This window comes from Caretta caretta, chromosome 26, assembly GCF_965140235.1.
Source record: "Caretta caretta isolate rCarCar2 chromosome 26, rCarCar1.hap1, whole genome shotgun sequence".
Lineage (NCBI taxonomy): Eukaryota > Metazoa > Chordata > Testudines > Cheloniidae > Caretta > Caretta caretta.
The window spans coordinates 9,563,049-9,583,273 of NC_134231.1; the positions used below are offsets into that span (position 1 = coordinate 9,563,049).

The window sequence follows — 20,225 nt, forward strand, 5'->3', positions numbered from 1 at the left end:
GGAAAATAGAACTTGGGCACGTCTGAAAACATGACATGCTGTTATCATCATGTAGTGGTGATGCCCAACCATGTGTTCAGTGCTGCGTAAGACACAGAAAAAAATTCAGCCCCTGCTCAAAGCGCGTTCAGGATTTATCAGAGTGCACCCCAGGGAGAGGGACAGGAGGAGGATTGCAAGTGGCTCCTTCTTACATCATTCCGCACTCAGTTCTTAGGCAGCGTAGGCTCTCTGAGTTCAGGCTGAATGCTGAAAAAGAGCTTCTATTCTACCGTGGTCTTACCTCGCCCAACCATTGTGCCTCCCCAGTCTGACTGCTTCAACACTGGCTAATCCTTGTCTGTGCATTTAGTGACATAACAGCACTCTCTAAGCAGTCGCTGTGCGTTTCCATCTCAGCCAAACGCTCGCTGACATACAAAATGCCAGGGTTAGAGAGAGGTGGTACATCTGAGCACTCAAAGTGGTACAGCCATTGCTCGTAGGATTTCACCAAAAAGCTGCTGCACCTTTAAGACATTTGGCACGGGAACAGAACTTGGCCAGCAGAGCCAAATCTTACACAAGCTCCTTTTATTTAGTTTGCTGCTCAGGAGGGGGAAGGAGAGCAACTGTGGCAGAAACAACGTGTGACAGGAACACAAAACAAATGCCTGAATTTCAACTAGAATTCCTCACCACCACCACCACCTCAGAATCAAATGCACAGCACAGTCTCTTCTCCCCTCACTCTTAACTGTTAAAGGATCCTCAGGTCCCTTTTCCCTCTCCTCTGGTAGTAACCTTGTTCAACATGAAAAATAGTTAACGGTCAATTAAATAAAAAAATGGCTGTCAAAGGAAGTGCTGTAAATCATCTAGTCAATGGTCAGGCACAACAAATGGCCACCCTAAAGTACCTAGCATAGTGCAGGGTCTGCAAGAGGTGTGAGAGAAGAATTTGGCATGGTTTCAAAAAAAAAGTTCAACATTTCAGGGAGAATTTGAGATCCAGCTCACTTGTGGGGCCAAAACCTTTTTATTTCTTTCTGAAGTCTTCATGAAAGATTTAAAATAAATAAATTAATAAATAAATAAAAAGAGTTTGCTCCTCTGTGTTTGCTCCTCTGTGTTTCAAGTAAGAGAGACCAACAGATAAGCTGTGGTAATGACAAAAGCGGATGGCTTGGTGCCTGATTCTGATTCCACTTGCACCAGTGTAAAGCAGGCATAAATTCACTGAAGTAAAGAGTCACATTGGGGAAAAGTTGGTGAGAGCTCAGAAACAGGACCCAAAGAAATATGAACAAGCACAGTGGCACGACTGAATATCTAAGGCTTGCATACCGGGCATGTGAAAAAGAACAGGGATGGTAAATCAGTTCTTTATAATTACCTACTATTATTATTGGTTATGCTGTAGCACCAAGAGACAACAACTGAGATCAGGGCCCCATAGGAATAGGCACATAGTAAGAGAGAGTCCCTGCCAGGAGAAGTTCACAGTCTAAGTACACAACACAAAGGAAAAGAAGTTATATCCCCCTTTTTTTTAACAGATGGGAAACTGAGGCACAGAGAGATTAAGTGTCTTGCCTGAGGTGTCATGAAGTTTGACCTGAATTGTTGCAGATCTGCTGAGCTCAAGACCATCCTTCCTCTCAGTTCAGCTCTAATTGAGAGGAAATTGCTTGGAATCCCCGAGTTTAGTATCCTTCTATTGGTTAAGGGGTAGAATGTGCCTTGCTGTTTACAGGTGTGTGCAATGGGGGATGCAGGCCAGGAGCCTTTTCTCCCTCACTTTTTGCCCTGGTGTAGACTCCTAGTTCTTGACCTCCCAGCACATGACGACTGGGGAGGGAGAAGGTAAGCAGCCTTTTCTCACTCCCTTGGTCCTCTGTAAAGGTGACAAGCACAGTGCTTGTTCTCATACGAGTATAAGGAGTGGAAGACGGTAATCTTCCAAACCAGCAATTGCTGTGGCCCACCTCAACAGCCCAACAGGAATACACGGAGACCGCCCAGTGCCACACCCTGTAAAAGTGAGTGTTTCTGAGCAGCGTCTGGGGACTGTGTGCCAGCACTACGGTCACCGACTGTCCTCCCACCTCAGCACCACATAGACTCATAGAAAGGTAGGGCTGGAAGGGACCTCAGGAGGTCATCTAGTCCTGTGCTGAAGGTTACCAAGGGAGGTTGTGGAATCCCCTTCATAAATCTCGGAAATCTTGCAAAATCCAAGCCAAAATTTAGATTTCAAAGCAATCCCAAAACACAGCAATTCTACCCAAGACCTACTCTACCCTCGAGTCAAATAAATTTGGAAAGAGCATGTAGCATCTTTCAAAGACCTCCCACTCTTTGGCATGACATCAAGCTCCTTACCATCGTTCTGAGACACAGCCCCAGCACAGCTCCTTGGACTTGAGTAGAACTACGCCGATTTACACCAGCTGAAGCTCAGACCCTCTGAGAACAATTTCAAGCTAACACGCTTTCAGAACATTTGTGGTCTGCAAGCGTTTTTAGTTAAAACCACTGGGTCAATCAGTGTTTGTAAAACGCATGGAGATCCTATTGCAAAAGCTGCTCTGTTAGAGCACAGCAACTACGTTACCCGCTGCCCTCCTGTCAGATTTCACAAGCTCAGTGGCACTAGGCTGGCTCAGGCGTGGCGTGGCAAATCTCTAAGTGATGCAAGAAGTGGTGGTGCAATGACTGTGTTCAACAAATGGCACCCTCAGCTTCTGCTCCAGCACTGAATCAACACCCCTGTATGGTGCTCGGAGGTACAGGGCTGCTGGAGATACTGTTTTTGGATAAGCTACCACCCGGGTGTCCTGATGAGCTGTGTTAATTAAAGATCCCATGGATAATTAATTGTAAGAGTAGGGGTGTTACTGCCTGGTCTCCTGGACTATTTCTAGCTTGAGTTAATAATGTCTACCTAAATTCCCTTCTGCCATTTCAGTTTTCTTCTTAAGCCCTTGTAGAGTTATCCTGTGCTCGGACAGAAGAGCTCTCACTTTTAACTCCAAAGGCGGCGGATATTCATAGGGTTGTGAAGCAATCCCTATGCAGGGTGTGCATATCACTTTGTTTATAAGGCACTTTGAGATGAAAGATGGTCTATAAATCATTTAGTTTTTAAAATGATTGCTGAGATTTTTGAAGGAGGATAAAGGGATGAGGTGACCTAATCTTGTTGAATGTCACCAGGATTTGCGTGCCTAATTCCCTTGGGCTACTTGGAAAATCGAAGCCAACTTGCCACATGGCAATTCATTGCACTCTGTACTGCAAAGCCCTCAGGTTGTGGGCAATTATTTTATTCTTAATAACCATTATGAATAATTAATGACAATACAGTGCCTCTAGCCTCAAAAGTGTACATACAACAAATCCAGGTGGAGTTCTCAAGCTCGTTGATGTTTCATAGCTCTTTGCAACAATAAAGGATGTCTTCATATTCACGTATGGGCATAGCAACACATCGCATTTGGGTGTCCTCATCAAGGAGATAACGCTTTGATTTGCTCACACCCAGTAAGAAAACGGATCATGAAAATGTAACTAGAGAGAGTTGGAATTTTCAGAGCCAGCAGACCTGAGATGGGGAAGCTGTCTCACATGAGACACTTGAATTCACCATTTTCTTGGTAAAGTATGATTAAGATGAAGGTCAATTAGCTCCAACAGGATTTGAATTCCAGGGCAAAATACTATTCCATGACAGTAAGGTAGCAGAATTTGGCCTTTAATGAATTCCATCCAACACACACTGCAAGGCATTATCTAGACTAGGAGGATGAAGTATATTGTAGTCAGCAAACATGTTCAACAATACATCTTAATTAATGCATAATTGAACACCATTGCATTAACTATGGTCATCTTACACATTTTCAACTCCACCACTTTTGTCTACACTCGGTGCTAAATTGAATTTTAAAACTTGTTAATTGGTACTTTACCCATCACACCTCATTTTCCTCGTCTATAGAGGGCTCAAGAGGGGCCAAATATTAACCTCATTCTGTAGAGGGGGAAACTCAAGAAATTAAGGGACATGTTAAAAGTCACAGTCATGGAGTCAGGAATGATTCTATGGACACAATTTAAGCCAGTCCCCTACATTATCCACTAGATCACACTGCTCTCCCTTACCAATTTATAACTTGTTAATGATCTGAATACTCTAGACATAACTGGGTTGTTTTTCTTGTAACACTGTTCAGTTACATCAGTTGCTAACCTTTTTCATCTCAATATCCCTGCAGCAGACAAAGTTTTGTAGAGCAACTGATATATACAATAAGCTGCATCTTTGTTCTGTTTTTAAAGTTTTACAAGTTACCTTTTGAAATTCTTGTCAATAAAGCTTGGGGGGGAAATTGCCTGGTGGAAGAGGCTGCTGCTTTCCTTCTGTTAAAAACTAAAATGTTCTGCAACAACTTCAGCTTCCTTGTTGTTTCATTTCTTCAAAAGATATGTCCATCAGAGTGAGTGCATTGTTCATGAAAGTGAGCTTTCAGCACTAGTGTTAACCAGACTTCCTTCACACATGCCTGTTAATGCAACTCAGCTTCCCTAGCCAACGTGTTACATTTATGGGTGGAATTTTCAGTCTTGCCGACTCCAAACATGCAAAAATTATGAATCAGCTCCCCTCCCCCAATTTATATTTTAAAGGATAATATACTTGGGGATTTTTTTTTTATTTGTCTTGTGTTCTGAGCGCCTTTAGGTATCACATTTTTAGACTTTTCTCTCTACAACTATAAGGACTAGAAACTTGCTTAAAAAATGAAAGTCGAAGGTTCTTGTGTAATCACATGACTCCAGGAGCTGGGGTTTTACCAAAACCAACCAACACACACTCACTGAATATGCAAGACAAGCAATAAAATCTTGAAAACTGGCAACACTGGATTTTCAAAAACAGTCCGTATTAGCTTAACTCTGCTCCCATGGAAGTTAATGGTAAATCTCTCACTGATTTCAACAGGAGAGGAGTTCAACCATCTTTGAAAATATCACTTGATGGGTTAACTACAGCAGGTCTGGACGGAGCTTCAGTGTGGATACACATCCAAAGATCTGGATGCTTATTTGAACCGCAAGTCTGAAGAGCTGGGCTTCATGTGAAGTTTTGTGCATGGTATTTTGGGGCTTCTGTATTTGGTCATAGGAAGATAATGGGCAGCAGCAATCCTGTTGCATGAAAATGAAACATAATTGTGGGTGGGGGGGAAGTTATCCTATTATTTTTAATATAAACAAAAAGACCACTCTGGGTATGAGTCAGAATTTTCAGTGAGAGTTCAAGCCAGTTCTTTCTTCATCCAAACAGGCTGGCAAATCCCTTAATTATCAGCTGTACAAACTGTATGCTGGTTTTACGATCTGCACAAACAGGAGTTTGGGATACAGCAGTGATTACAAATGATTAAGACCAATGGAGATTATCCCAAAGTTAGAGACCACAGACCTCCTTTCCATTTGCACAGCATGCAATCCCAACCTCCTCAGAGCCAACGTACCAATCCTTTGCAATGGCCAACAGTCCTGCAAAAAGTAACTGTCTGTGAAAGTCAACTGAGAAAAGGGAAAATCACTCGAGACACGTATTTTGCCTTTCCCATCCCTTCTCTCCTCACATATCCTCACAGTATTAGGGGGGAGTTATTTTGTCACTACATCTGCTAATAATTTCCCCTCACACGTTAGGAACAAAATGAAAGTGCTGAAAGAAATGAGTACCCATTCTGCTCTATCCCTCTGTCTTTTAAAGGAGGGTAGAAGAGAAATTTTCCTGAGCTGAGTTAAAATTGCCTGATCCCTCCTTCTCCCCTTAGTTATCTTTCTACTGCTTTCAGTAGTCTGGCCTCTGGATCACCCTGTCCTGACACATACACAAACTATACAACATTCAGTATGTGCTTACGGCACCCTGGTCTTCTTGAACATGACATTTTGTTTCAGCAGCTCTGCTGGAACCAATGGTCAGAAATCCTGGAGCTTTGAAATATTTTAACCTTTACTTAAGGGTAGGATTCACTTTGAGCCTATTAAGAGGTATGTTCCCACTCAGACTTGCCTCAGAAATGCAGGCTTTTCAAAGTGAACAGTTAAAAAGGTTCATCTGTGAGTGGACAAGTTCAGTGGTTCAAGGCATCTCTGATCTTCCCATCTTTACACCTTCTGTGAAGTTTCAGCATGTGAACTACAGCTGGAAGGACTTGTTCACATCTTGGCTTTGGGTGGAAAACACTGTTGCAGCAGTGCCTGATGAGTAGCCCTGAGTAGCCTTTTTTCTGCAACGAGTGCAATTAGCCTGGGACACTGAAGACCTGAGTTAAGGTCCTTGCTCTGCCACAGATTTCCAGTGTGACCTTGGGCAAGTCATTTAGCCTCTCTGTTGCTCAATTCCTTCCTTATCTGTAAATAATAGCACTCCCCTACCTCCCGGGTGTGTTGCGAGGATAAATATATAAAAGATGATAAGGTGCTCAGATAATACATTACCCAAAGTAGATTGAACCCTTGTCTGACCATGGAGAAATAAACACATGACTACAGCACCAGGAATTGACATTCTTGTACCGATTCCCCTGGTCCAGCTGCATTTTAAGAGACTGTATACACAATTAAAATAAATGCAACTGGATAGGGAAGGGTTTGGGGCACAAGTAGGAGTGACACTGGGTTTGGATGGCAGACATATTTTCCCCACCCACCTACTTGCCTTCCCAGAGGTCAAAATAGAGAAAAACCTACCATGTGTTCAAAAGAATTAGAGACATGTATTGATGTACCATCAAAAGAAAAAAAAGTGAAAAGGGCATTTTCATCACCTCTGAAAGCGGTGATCAAAGCAAACTTGTCATCTTATTACAAAAGCAATCAATGCTGCTCGTTTTCTTGCTTTTATGTCATAATCTATGCTGGAGAAGAATTACACTGATTGCTTTGCCAATGCTAGAAGGATCTTGATCCAGAGCAGGAAAGGGCTCGTCTGAAGGAATGATCTTTTTTTGAATCCTTGTAGATACATGGATTGGATAATGGAATGCTTTGACATGAAGCTGTCTGGAGTGTGACTGCAGGAACAAATGATAGCTAAGTCAATGCCTCTAAACATGGTTTTAGGGCCAGTTCCAAAGCCATTGGGAGTCTCTCCATGGACTTTAATGGGCTTTGGATCAGTCCCCTAACGTACATATAGACTCCTGTCCGACAAAGCATTTATACATATTTTTAACTCTAAGCACATATGTAGTCCCATGAAAGGCAATGGAACTACACACATGCTCAGAGTTAAGTGCTTTGCTGGACCACATTCTTAGTGCTCAAGAAAGGTACCAAGTTAACAGTCCTAGAGAGCTACCAAGTTAACAAGTTATTCACCAAAGATGCAGTGATCTACAAGTATTTTAACAAGGTCCTCCCACAAGTACTTTGCCTCCTTGGGTTCTAATTAATGTCTCATGGTGCATATGCTTATAGAGAGGAGGATGAGGAATCTGTGTTGTTACTTGAATACAAAAGAGCTCTCTTCTAACCAAGGAAGGAGTCAACAATCTGATATCATATTATCCAGTCTTTTTAGTCCTTGAACTCTTTGCCATTGATAGGAGTTTTCTATGTAAACAGCTCTCCACTAGGAGCTGATTAATTTCTGATAGTCACAGAACAGCCATTCATCTCACATTCAGGGCTGGCCTAAATCAGCATAGCTCCACTGATGTCAGCAATTCATCTGAATTGAGAATGCAACTGTGGTCACTGTGGTCATAGGGCTGATTATGTAAAAGCATTCCATAACTTCAGAAGTGAGACAAATTGTATATTTATTTATATCAGTTTATAGAATATTAAACAAAAAGCCATTTCTCTTAAGACTCCATATGCCTTTGACACAGCCACAAAATTTCCCATCCTCAGACAAGTTTCTACCCTCATTCTCTTCGAAAACCATATACACTTGGCAACATACCAGGCAGGCTGAGAAATCTAGAATGTTGTGGACTGTCAAGATATATGGAATCACAGTCCTTCTTAAAGAGGAGTATAAAAGCAACTAAGCATCCACACATCTTGAGTCCCAGCTTTGTCTCATATTGTTTACCAGGGACCACATCTTGTATGGAAATCTATTGCTCACACAGAGATACCGGACAGCTTAATATACTGCAAGTTAACACATATTATCGCACAGACAAAGTCGGGGAAGCTGGTTCGAAAGTGTAAGGATAATGCTCTGATTCAGCTGCACCTCTTTTGAATCTTTGCTCTTCAAGGTTGTCAAGTTTGGCACCAGGAGAGAGGTAGTCTCTCAAGTAGGCTGATCTCAAGTCATTTATGGCCAATCCCCAATGGACACTGAGCTCTTTTGAAAATCTGGTCACTTCATTTAAATGCCTAAAATAGGAGCACAGTTGTGATGAATGGGGAAACGTCTATTATTTATTATGAATATTTTGTGTGCCTCGCTTTCCTTGTACAATATTGTTGCCTGACTGAACACACACAATTAAATCAAAGGAGGCTGTAAAGTACTTGTGATAAAACCAAGCAGGGAAGGTAGAACAAGGAGTTAACAATGGCTGGACCATCAGTTGGTGAGAGAATTTATCTCACTGGCTCCATTCAAGCTGGGATATTTTACTCTTACCAAAGCGAAATTAAGCCAGAAATCAAAAGACCTTGACTCATTAAAAAGGTGCCCCTGGCAGAAAGGGAGAGAGAAGTGATCAGACTGGCTAGCCAGAACATGAAAAAAATGACAATCTGACTGAGAGACACAGATGCTGTGCACAGGAACAGCTGCTACAAACTGATAGAGATGGAGTTACGTGGGTTGAGGAGAACTTACAAAGGTGTAAGTAATATCCATGCCTTTTACTGATGGTACAATACACATCAGTGTAGGCCTTTTACTCTGGGCACCCTTTTCTCCAAATGTTTTGTATATTGAGGGATGAATAACGCTTTGTTTGAGTCACTCTAATCAACTGCTCCGAAAGAGTAACCTTTGCAGGGTCCAGCCTCAGTTGGACCCTTTGAGTTAATCAAAGTTGGTTCATAGGGGAGTGTCACCCAGCTCAGCAAATTGCAGAATTCCACCCCAAGAGAAGTCAAGGCCCAAACCCCTACATGAGTTGTAGTCAGTGGTAACCATGACACAAGCTATTTGGAAAATCTGTCTCTTTGGGCTGTAGGAATTAAAACCAACATCTGACACTCCACCTAGAAACCAATAGGTAGCCAATATAGATCACAAAACATCAGTTCTACGCGATCCTGCTGAGAAGTGTTGCTAACCTTCTTCAGCAGATCACATGATGCCGTAACCCCCTCATTTAGGTACATTGAAAGCACTGGGATTCATACAAATACAACAGTATCAAGACTTAATTGTGGCTACATTTCACATCTCTTTTAATAAGCCGTGAAAAAAGAAGGCCACATTAACTATTCATCTACAGCAGACAGATTTCATTTATATCACATGGTCTCTTTTTTAACACATCCTGATGCTGAAAGGTCCCGTTTGACACATTTTATCTCCAGGTCAATGCATAGTACTTAGACCTTCTTTCCTGAATGTGATCATATTAAATTTACAATATCTCTTCTCTTGTATAACAATCAAAGATCTTAAAAGCAGCATCAAATAGAAAATAAAACCTGGTAAATTAGCTTTTAAAACTGTAGTTATTCTTACTGCTACTTAAGCCATTTGGTTTATCTCTCTGTCTCCGCTGTTGTTATCTGTATTACAATAGCACCGTAGTCCCATTGTGCTAGGCACTCTGCAGACATATAATAAGAGACGGCCTCTGCCCCAAAGAGCTATCAATCTAAACAGACAAAGGAGACACAGTATATGGGAAAGAAGATATCTCCTCATTATACAGTTGGAAAAGTGAGGCACAGAAGGATGACGACTTGAGTAATGTAGAACTGTTCAAAAAAAACCTGATGAAAACAAAACATTTTAAATTTTCATCCATTTTTTTCTTTGAGATTTTTTGAGTTTTTTTGTCAGTAACTGTTCCCCCAGCCTCCAGTTTTCAACAACTGAAAAAAATCTAGCCCAAAACAGATTTGACATTTTTAGTCTTCAAATTTTCCTTTTTCCAACAAAACCCTGAAAAAATTATTCAAAAACATACATCTCCCACAGAAATGCCAGCTCTATCATCATCTGTAACAACAGCTCCCGGGAGCCTTAGTCATGGACCAGGACACCACTTTACTATGTGCACAGAACAAAATACAAAACGAAAAGATGCTCTCTTCCCCAATCTATAGAACAGGTGTATAAGGTATCACAGGGAGTCTATGGCAAAGCCAGGGACTGAATCCAAAAGTGCTTTAACCACCAGACCGTCCTTCCATCTCTCATACAAGAAAAAAAGGAAAGTAAATAAAACAAAGTTTTGTCTTCTGTATGAAACTCTGTCACAGACAGAAACACTTCCAGACATTATTTTAAAGACTGCCTGCTATTGTTGTCTTCTTATTTGAAATCCAGGGGGCAGGACACCTTGCAAATTGTCTACTTCCCCAGGAGGAAAAAAAAATTCATCCAATTAAAGACATTTGCATTCGCCTCTCTCCTTCCTGTGATAGCTCTGCCTTTAACTTGCCAAAAACTTTCTGGCTTCAGGACTGTAACTTCTATTAGGAAAGGGAAAGAGGCAGCCAATCCATAAGCAGTAGTCAAGGAATGGAGAAAAGAGGTAATTTATGTATTTTTAATCTTCAAGACAATGATTTTCTCTGGCTGGATGAAAAGCCAAAGTATTAAATCTTTTAAATAAAACTTTTCTTTATTATTCTAAGTAAGAGAACAAAGATTATTTGTCTTTTAAGAGTTGAAGACAGCGTTACAGCCTTAAGAAATATCACTTTTGTTTGCTACAAAGAATGGAGTGCAGTCCACATAAATAATACAATAAATAACTTCCCAGCATACATATATTTTTGTAACCTTCCAAGCATTCTATTTCATCTTCCGCACAGTTTAACTTTGTACCCCTTGCTTAAACACTTTGGAGCAATGGGAACCATTGATGCCTCCTCCCTTGCAGCAAGATAAATTATTCACAGGCCAGAGCTAGTTCTAGAAAAGGAACGAGAGAGTCCTGCATTTCTCCTTCAGTTCAATACATGAATGCTAACGGAACAATACTGGCTAGGACGGAAGCAATTCTGAGTAGTTCATAGCACACTGGCCAGAGGTTTACACAAGGATGAGTAAGGCATTCAGCTGGGACTCAAAGGATCTGGGTTCAATTACTGAGTCCTTACATGACTTTGGACAAGTAATTTAATTCCTCTGTGTCTTAAATTCTCCCTCTCTAAAATCTGGAGAACATGCCTTCCTTTCGTTTACACTCTGTCTTGTTTAGGCTGTAAGCTACTCAGGGCAGGGGTTGTCTCTTACCACGTGCAACAGAGAGCAGAATAGGGCTCTGATCTTGATTGGGGCCTCTCAGTTTTACAGCAGTACAAATAATAGTAAATATTGGAGAACTACCTTATATACTTTGCTTGGTCAATAGACCTACAGAATTTAATTTAGAATCATACCCCTATTTTAGAATTCTGTAGGACAATTAACAGATCTCTAGAAAGGATTGCAGTCTATATCAAATCTGTAGAATTTCATAGCAACTTCCCACCACTTGTGCCTGGCTATGCTGTCCTCTTTCCCAGTTATTTCAAAACTTGGGGGTTCACAGAACACTTCTTGGCACAAGAGCATGACCCCCACCTGTTGACGGAAGTAGCATTAGTTTGGTGAGGGGTGTTGTCACGAATAATGATTTGTTTATAACAACCACCAAAGGCCCCCAGTCAGGCCCATTGCACTGGGTGCTGTACAAAACCGGATAAAAAGACAATACTGCCCAGGGGGTGGGGAGTCTGCAATCTAGAAGATGGGGAAAAGGGCAAGTACAAGAGGCAGTACGGTCTGCTGCATAGGGCACTACTCTAAGAATCAAAACACCAGGGTTCAATTCTCACTCTGACCTGCTGTGTGACATTAGGCAAGTCACTTTGTTGGGGACGCTGGGGCATGGCCACTAGGTAACTCGAGGGGATGGAAGACCACGAGTGCACTAGGCCCAGGTGTCCTTGACCCCCCTTCCTGCCTGGAGGCACTCGCAGCAGCTCTGCGTACTAGGCCCAAGTGTCCTTGGCCCCCCCGCCTGGAGGCGCACACAGCAGTTATGCTGAGAATCTGCAACAGTATGTTGCAGAGTCAGACTGCCTGAAACTAAGCAAGGCCAAACAGGGGAGATATGGAAGAACAATGCTGAATAAAGCAGCTTTATGTATAGTTTAACAAATGATACAGAGAATCAGGGAACTAGCTGGGAACTGGATTGGCTAGCTATATGGATACTTGGGGCAGCTTGCTATTGGATAAGTATGCTGGGAAAAAGGATGTATAAAAGCCTGTGTAACTTCCTGCTCTGTGTGCAGGATTTGAAATTTTATTCTCCCTGTACCTTTTTGCAGCTGCAAATAAACTTTTCTGCTTCTCCACCCCGTTGTGGTTATTGGGTGTAGCACACCGGGTAACGAACCAACTCAAGCTGTTGTTCAGCCTCTCGGCACTGGGTGCCGGCAACAACTTCACGTCTCTGTTCCTCCTTCCACCGTGTCTATTTTGGTCAAAAACTCTTTGGGGTAAGACCTGCCTTTTAATATGTGCCTAGCACAATGTGGCTCCAGGCTCACGTGGGGCCTACAACAGCTGTGATAAATATAAGAAGCTGGGTGGTGGTGGAAACCATTTGTGAAACAAACAAACAAACAAACAAACAAACAAACAAACAAACAAACAAGAGGTCCTTCGGTCACCGAGGGGAGCTATGAACAAGCTAAGATGTTATTAGGGGACATTTTCCCCATCGACCCTCTCGTGATCCCCACAGAACACTGGGGTATGATAGGGCAGGATTTTGCCCATATGATATGCCAGTGATATTTCAAGTGATTCATGCAAGCTTACTGCAGTGGAGTTATCAAACAAATAAAGATAATGGCAAGGAACTGTTACTGCCATAAAAGAGAATTAATTATGCTGATTTTAATAGGATTTCACATTGCTTGAGCCAGAAAATATAAACAGCCCAGAGTAGCAAACAGCACTCTCTCCTCCTTCCATCACCGTGTCCCTCCCACTACCCCAATGGCAGATGTTGTGGCTATTCTCACTCATACCAGTGGCATGCGTTTAAAATAAATATGGCCAACTCGGGTACCTGAAAATTAATGATTTACGCTAATTATCCTAGTGAGGATTTCATTTTGCACTCAGTTGGCCTTTGCAGGTTGCTGGGCTTTTTTCCTTTTTAAACACAAAACAATATTAACACACACGTTTCTGAGGCCTAAGTGAAATGCGTCTGATGGTCTCAGTCCAACTTCTATTGGAGCAGCATCCATACCAAAAACGCCACAAGCACTAAGTAGGCCCCTTGTTGCTAGCCTCTGCAGATGGGCCCAGGACTGAATGGAGGCTAATGTACCTCTTAAAGTAGTCCCTGCAGGCCAGGGATTCACAGGGGGGTAGGAAGAATAAAGTTGGCCAGTGCTTAAGCTGAATTTAAATCAAGCATTATAGACGTGATTCTCCTCTGATTTACACGACTGTAAATTGAGAATAGTTCTGTTGAAGACAATAGCATTATATTGATGTAAAACTGGTGTAAATGAGAGAGAAACCAGACCCAGGGTCACAAGAGAGTTTTCAATCCAGCACTGCCCAAGCAAGAACTTAAAAAAAGCAAGGTTATTTGGAGTTTTGTCTTCCTGGTTTGGATTATTTAGTATTTTTTGACATAGTTGATGTTTCTTCTTGATCGTGCTTTTATCTTCTAAACAGGGTTTATTTTGAAAAAATATATAGCTTAGTAACAGAAACAAATTAGCCATTCACAAAAGACAGAGATGCGCTTTCATTTCTCTGTGTTTCGATATTATTTCTAACATATTAAGAATAAATACATAAGGCCGCTAATGTAAGGCCGTAATGTAATGTAAGGCCGCTCTCCTTCAGCCCCCAATTCCGCAACGCACATGCCTGAATTTAAGCAGGTGCCTAAGTACATCCCTATTCAGCAAAATACTTCAGTCCCGTTCAAATTAAAGCACGTTTTAAGCACATGCTTACTCACTTTGCTGAATCGGGGCCTCGATCCCCAATTCAGTTCTCAGTCATTGGAAAGATGCCCCTGGATTTCAACGGGAGTTGAATTAAGCATTCCAATAGCTCCTCAAGACGCACTTCCACCACAAGACTTGTGAGAAATGAGACAATTCAGACCTTGCACCTGGTAGGGTGACGAGATAACAAGTGTGAAAAATTGGGACAAGGGTTGGGGGTAATAGGTGACTATATAAGACAAAGCCCCCAAAACTGGGACTGTCCCTAAAAAATCGGGACATATGGTCACCGTACCTCTTGGCAAGGAGAAGTACCTGGATGGGCTGGTGTGGAGCATCAGGGGGAATCAATGAAGGCACCAAAGTCCAGCCACATGGCTCTCCTAGTAGAATGGGGGTCCTAGACATGTTTTTACAAAAAAATTATCACTGCCATGCTGTGTGCTGATCTTCACTGGGTAACCTTAGTGATGTTACTCATATCCTCCTTCCTTCTGCCAACAGAAAGGGGACGTTTTGATGAGGACATGATTCAGCTGGAGGTGGTGCAGAGAAGAGCCACAAAAATGATTGGAGGCCTGAAAAATATGCCATACAGTGAGAAAGTTAAGGAATTCTATTTGTTTAGCTTATCCAAAATAATATCAAGAGCTTACTTGATTACGGTGAATAAGTACCTCCATAGGGAGAACATACTGGGTCCTGAAGGGGTTTTTAATTCTAGCAAAAAAAGGGATACAAAGAACCAATGGCTTGGAGTTAAAGCCAGATAAATTCACATTAGAAATAAGGCTCAATTTTTTAAACACTGACAATATTTGCCATTGGAACAAACTAATCAGGAAAGTGGATTTTGCATCTCTTGAAGTCTTCAAATCTAGATTGGATGGCCTTTCTGGGAGAGACTATTTAAATCAAACACAAGTTATGGGGCTAACTACAGGGATAACTGGGTGAAATTCTATGGCCTGTGTTATACAGGTGGTCAGATGAGATGATCTAATAATGGTCCCTCCTGGCTTTAAAATCTATGAATGAAGACACATTACATAGATTTTCGAAAATTACCCGTGATTTGGGGAGCCTCCTTTTTTAAAAAAAATTTTAATTGTTTTCTATTTTTTTTTTTTATGAACAACTTGAGACATCTTGAAGGAGTCCAATTTTCATAAAAGTGCTGAGAACCCACCCTCTGAAAATCAGGCCTCTTTAAGGTGTCTCAAATTGGGCCATCCAAAAACTAAGACGCATCAAATCACTGATCCCTTCTGAAAATATCGCTCTGTAAGTCTGATAGAACTTCACTGAACATTCTTCACAATTTGGCTCTAATTCAGTGTTGTGGGAAGAAGTAACCCTTGCACATTCAGTGGCCTCCCTCCTGGTTTGGTCCATCAATCCCAAGGAATCTCCTAATTTGGCCCATCAATGTTGGTGTCATTTCTTGAGACACAAAACAGGAATTGGGGCCCCATTGTTTTAAATACTGTCCAAGTAAACAACACAGAGGCCTGACGTACACTTAAAACATAGGTTGACATAATGACAGTGCTTAGGGGTATGAAAAATCCACACTCCCGAGCACCATAGCTGTGCCAACCTAACCCTTGTTGTAGACACAGCTAAGTTGATGGAAGAAAGCTTCCATTAACCTAGATACTATCACTCGGAGTGGAGTTTCTACAGCAACCGAAAAACTCCTTCTGTCACTGTCGTCTGTGACTACACTAAGAGGCTATACCAGTGTAGCTACAGCACCATAGCACCTGTGAAGTAGACATAGCAGAAGACAATCCCGCTACTCCAGGGAGTTCACAATCTAGGATTTAGACAATATGCAAACTGAGTATAAAACAAAACACAGTGGAGCGGGGTTAGGAAGACCAGGTTCCGTAGAGACAGGTTTATTTGTGTAAGTTAGTAGTCTCAGTGATCTCGGCAGTCCTAGGCAGTCATCAGCCTATCCAATGCCAGATGGCACTGATCTGTAGGCAGAGTGGCTATATTCTGCTCTCATTCATCATACACTACTCCCACTGAGGTCAACGGGAGGTTTGAGCAAAAACTGTAGAGGAGAAGCGAACAATAAATGCCATACAGCCTGCTCCAAAGTCCAAAGAAGTCAACAGGAATTCTGCATGGAGGGGGAAAGGTTGATTCTCAGTTACATTAAGTCCCCTTTACTCGGGGAGTGCGAAGTGGGGGTAAATCCAGTGTAACCGACAATTCAAGTTAGAAAAATTGCAGTTCGTACCTTACTCGATCCAAAGCTCATTTAAATCAGTGATAATTTTGTAAAGCAATTCAGGGTGTAATATAGAAATAAACACCTGGTACAACGGCAGCTTTAGACATCTGATATAACTAGTACCAAGGAGAAGGAAATATTACCCTGTGCAAGATGTACTGTGTTCTGAAGCTTCCTTTGAAGAAGCAAATTAACCTCAGGATGTTACTGTCTTTTCTGCCATAGGGATGTGGGGGAGGAAGGGGAGGGCTTTGGATAGGAATATCTACCTTGCATTCTTTTCTTTTGAATCACATTGTTTAGAATCTACCATTTCATAATCTTCTTTCAGAAGATTTAGCTGGGATTTATATAACTGAAGGAAGAATGAGGTGGGGTGGAGTGGGGCAAAATCTTTAAATTGCATCTATCAGCAGAGTAACTTAAATCTAAGGCTGATGACTCCGGGTCAGGATTTGTTTTAAATCTGCCTTGGAAGCAACTGCGTGCTTCAGAAGACTGGTAATGAGATATAGAGCCTTTCACCCTCTTGGATTCCAGTTCAAATCCAGGTCATTAGTAGCTTTACGTAGTAAGGGGAAAGGAGGAATGGAAACACAGTTCCCCTCCAATGCTAAAACCCAATGTGGAGTTCTCCATTCTCTACCTGACTTGGGTAAATCAGCGGTCCCCCAGCTCCCCTTCTCAAATGGTGCAGTGAGAGCTCCCCCTTCTGTTTCTAACTATTCTGGTTGTAAGTTATCTGGTTGTTTTGTGGCTGATTTGAAATAAATGACACAGTCCAGTTCCCAGTTGGCAATGTCGATATCGCAGAAAAAAATATAGCTGTCCCATGTATTGACAACCAGAGATAGTCGCTCCCTCAGAAAGCGCTTACTACATAGGAGGCACTCAATAGAAATACACTATCTAAACTAATAGTCACCCCATCTTGACATAGCATAGAATTATCATGCAAACCTAAGATTGAAAAACATATCCTGGGTATTTGCAAGAGAGAAACAAAATATAAAACCTAATGATAAGAAAAGCACATTGCACTTGTATTGCATCATTTATCCCAAGGATCTCAAAGCACTTCAAAAACCTTTATTAACTACATCTCATAACATCCTTACAAGGTAGATTAATATTAGAACAAGTCAAAAAATTTCCAATGAAACAGGGTTCTGTTGGAAAACGATGGTTTGAGGAAATCAAAATGTTTGATGGGAACGTATCAATGTTGAAATTTGCCAAAAAATTATTGAAGCTCTTTATTTTGATGCCATTCCACTTCATTTTGACTAATGTTTTGACTTAAGTTATATTATATAAAAGTGAGAACGAAACACTTCAAACTTATCAAAATGAAATGTTTTGATATTTCTCAAATGAAATTTTTTGAAGGTTAAGTCTGTGGGAAATTGTGACTTTACACTCTGATTTGGGATGAAAGGAAATTTCAAATGGTCAGAATATCCTATGGAATGGAAATTCTGAGTCCCAACCAGGCCTAATAAATATTACTATCCTCATTTTACAGATGGCAAAACTGAGGAAGAGTCATTAAGTAGCTTTCCCAAAATCATATAGCAAGTGAATAACAAAACCCAGTGAAAAACCCAAGTCGTTCATTCCCTGTACTCTTAGTGAATTTGACACTGCAGAGTACCGAACACTCTGGCACTTGCTTAGCTTTCAGCGTCTTGTTAGCCCCATTGAAAACAATGCACATGCTTATGTGCATTAATGAACGATTGACTGAAGTGGTGGCTTGTAAGTCCCTCCCAAGAACAGATGAGGTAAGTATAAAATATCTATGAAATTCACTTTATGTTTCTCGAGAAGGATTAAACAGGTAGCAATTCAAGAAGCTAAAAGACAACCCAAAAGGTATGAATACAGAGTCTCCCATGCCAGCAAAAAAAAAAAAAAGAAAGAAAAAGAAAAAAAAATGCAAGTTGTAAGTCATGCAAGGTTTAATGCAAAGAATATACAAATATGATTCCTAGGTAAGGACCTGCTATGTGCATTCTCCTGGGATCTTATGTCTGCGTGATTCTTCACTACTGCTGTGGATCCTTGTACACTAAAAACTGTAGCGAGACTCACCATACTCATTGGCCTAAATTGTCAAAAGTGGCTAGTCAAGTTCAAGGTCTCTACCTTATCCTCAAGGTACTTGATAGTTTCGGCCCAGGGTACCTACAATCTCACCTAAAGCTCCTGAATGAAGACTGATCAAAAACGCCTCTTTCAGGCACAATGGAACTTTCTACCACAAGCGTAAAGCTTGTCGGTGCAGGAGACAGAACTCTCTTGGGGGGTCAATCCCAGACTGTGGGACGAACTCTTACAGAGACTAAACACCATCACAATCACCACCACCTCCCACTCCATATACAAGGTGCACTTCTTGCAGTCTCTGATAGAACCAAACCAAAACACTACACTGAACACATCACCCCCAGCCCCAGAGAGGTTCAGAGCTTAAACCACAAGTTAGTCACATCACCCATCTCACTACTAGAAGACTCAGCTACCACTGTGATGAGGGTGGTATAGGAACCCGAATAGGACAGAATAGGCGATTTGAGGGTACCCTACTTGAGACACTTAAAGGGCTTCATTTTCATTGTGCACTCCACAGTTATGAAAATCAGACCCTTTTTGAGGTGCCTTAAGTTGGGCACCCCAAAACTAAAGCCCATTTAGGTCGCAATTTCCAAACAAGTCAAAAGGAGATAGACTCACGGTGAAAATCCGAAATCAGTAGGCACTTAGGAAAAGTAACATCACAAAATGTACTTCCTACTTTGCCTTGCTAGAGATGACAAAATTGTTTTATTCTGACAATAATCATGCATGATTCCCCGCACTGCCTAGAAATATTGAACATTATTTTATGCAACAGAGTTAGAATATATAAAACAAAGAATAACCCAACTTAGCTCCAAAAAGTAAATACCCTCTACATCCTACTCTGATTAAAATGTTACACATAACTACAATTTGAAAAAATGATTAAGTGGCAATATGTGTATTTGAGTGTGTAAGGTGGAAACCATTCCTTTTTTTTTTTTTTTTATGTTCACATATCCTCCAAAGTCTGCTTCCTCACAGTTCACATGTCAATCAGCTGTATCAGGAGACAGAGAAAGAAAGCATGAAGGTTCCACTGAGAGCTCCCTCGCATAAGAAATATAAAACTGAAAAGTGCATTAGGAACCACTTTGTTTACTGCAATTAACTCCCCCCACCCCCATTGGCAAGTCAGCATTTCTCAGTAGTTTGTTCTTTGTTGGTCCTGCTTCATAAATTGACACTGCATAACTTGCTCAACAAAGGATGGAAAATAGAGTCCATCACACCAGTTGATAAGTACGATAAGCCCAGCAGCTGAAGAAATGGTGTGGGTTGAATGGGAGGGGGGCACGTTATGGTGGAGAAAGGTAATATGAACGGTGTACATATATATAATTGGGCAGCTTATGTAAAGTGAGTTAGTGGTACCAGCTCAATTCCTAGTGAGTAGATGTCTACTTCATACAAAGACCCACCAGCGGAAATGGTAGCCTTAGGACAGGTCCAGCAATGGTATTTTCTTACAACATTTTTATACCAGCAAAAGCCCTAGTATAGATGTAGTTACACTGACAAAAAAAATGTCCTTGTGCTCATGCAGCTTATTTTGTTGAAGGAATCGGTATAGACTATAGTGGCAACAGATTGCTTTCCCCAGTATAGCTTCGGCCATGGCTAAAGTGTGATGACTGACCAACACAGCTGCAAACATCCCTTCTTTAAATGCAGTTATACCATC

At 41.4% G+C, this 20,225-nt stretch overlaps 1 protein-coding gene across 3 annotated transcripts in view; it reads right to left on the reverse strand.

Moving 5' to 3' along the window:
- LRRTM4 (leucine rich repeat transmembrane neuronal 4) overlaps nt 1–20,225 on the reverse strand; it is a 1,034,392-nt gene that overhangs the window by 473,681 nt on the left and 540,486 nt on the right. For 2 of the 3 annotated variants that reach the window (XM_048829328.2, XM_048829327.2), the window contains exon 1: nt 284–457. The exons of the other annotated variant lie outside the window; for it this stretch is intronic. The gene's annotated coding sequence lies outside the window, so the exon portion shown is untranslated. Of the gene's footprint in view, nt 1–283; nt 458–20,225 lie in introns of those variants that run through there. 3 annotated transcript variants of the gene reach the window in all.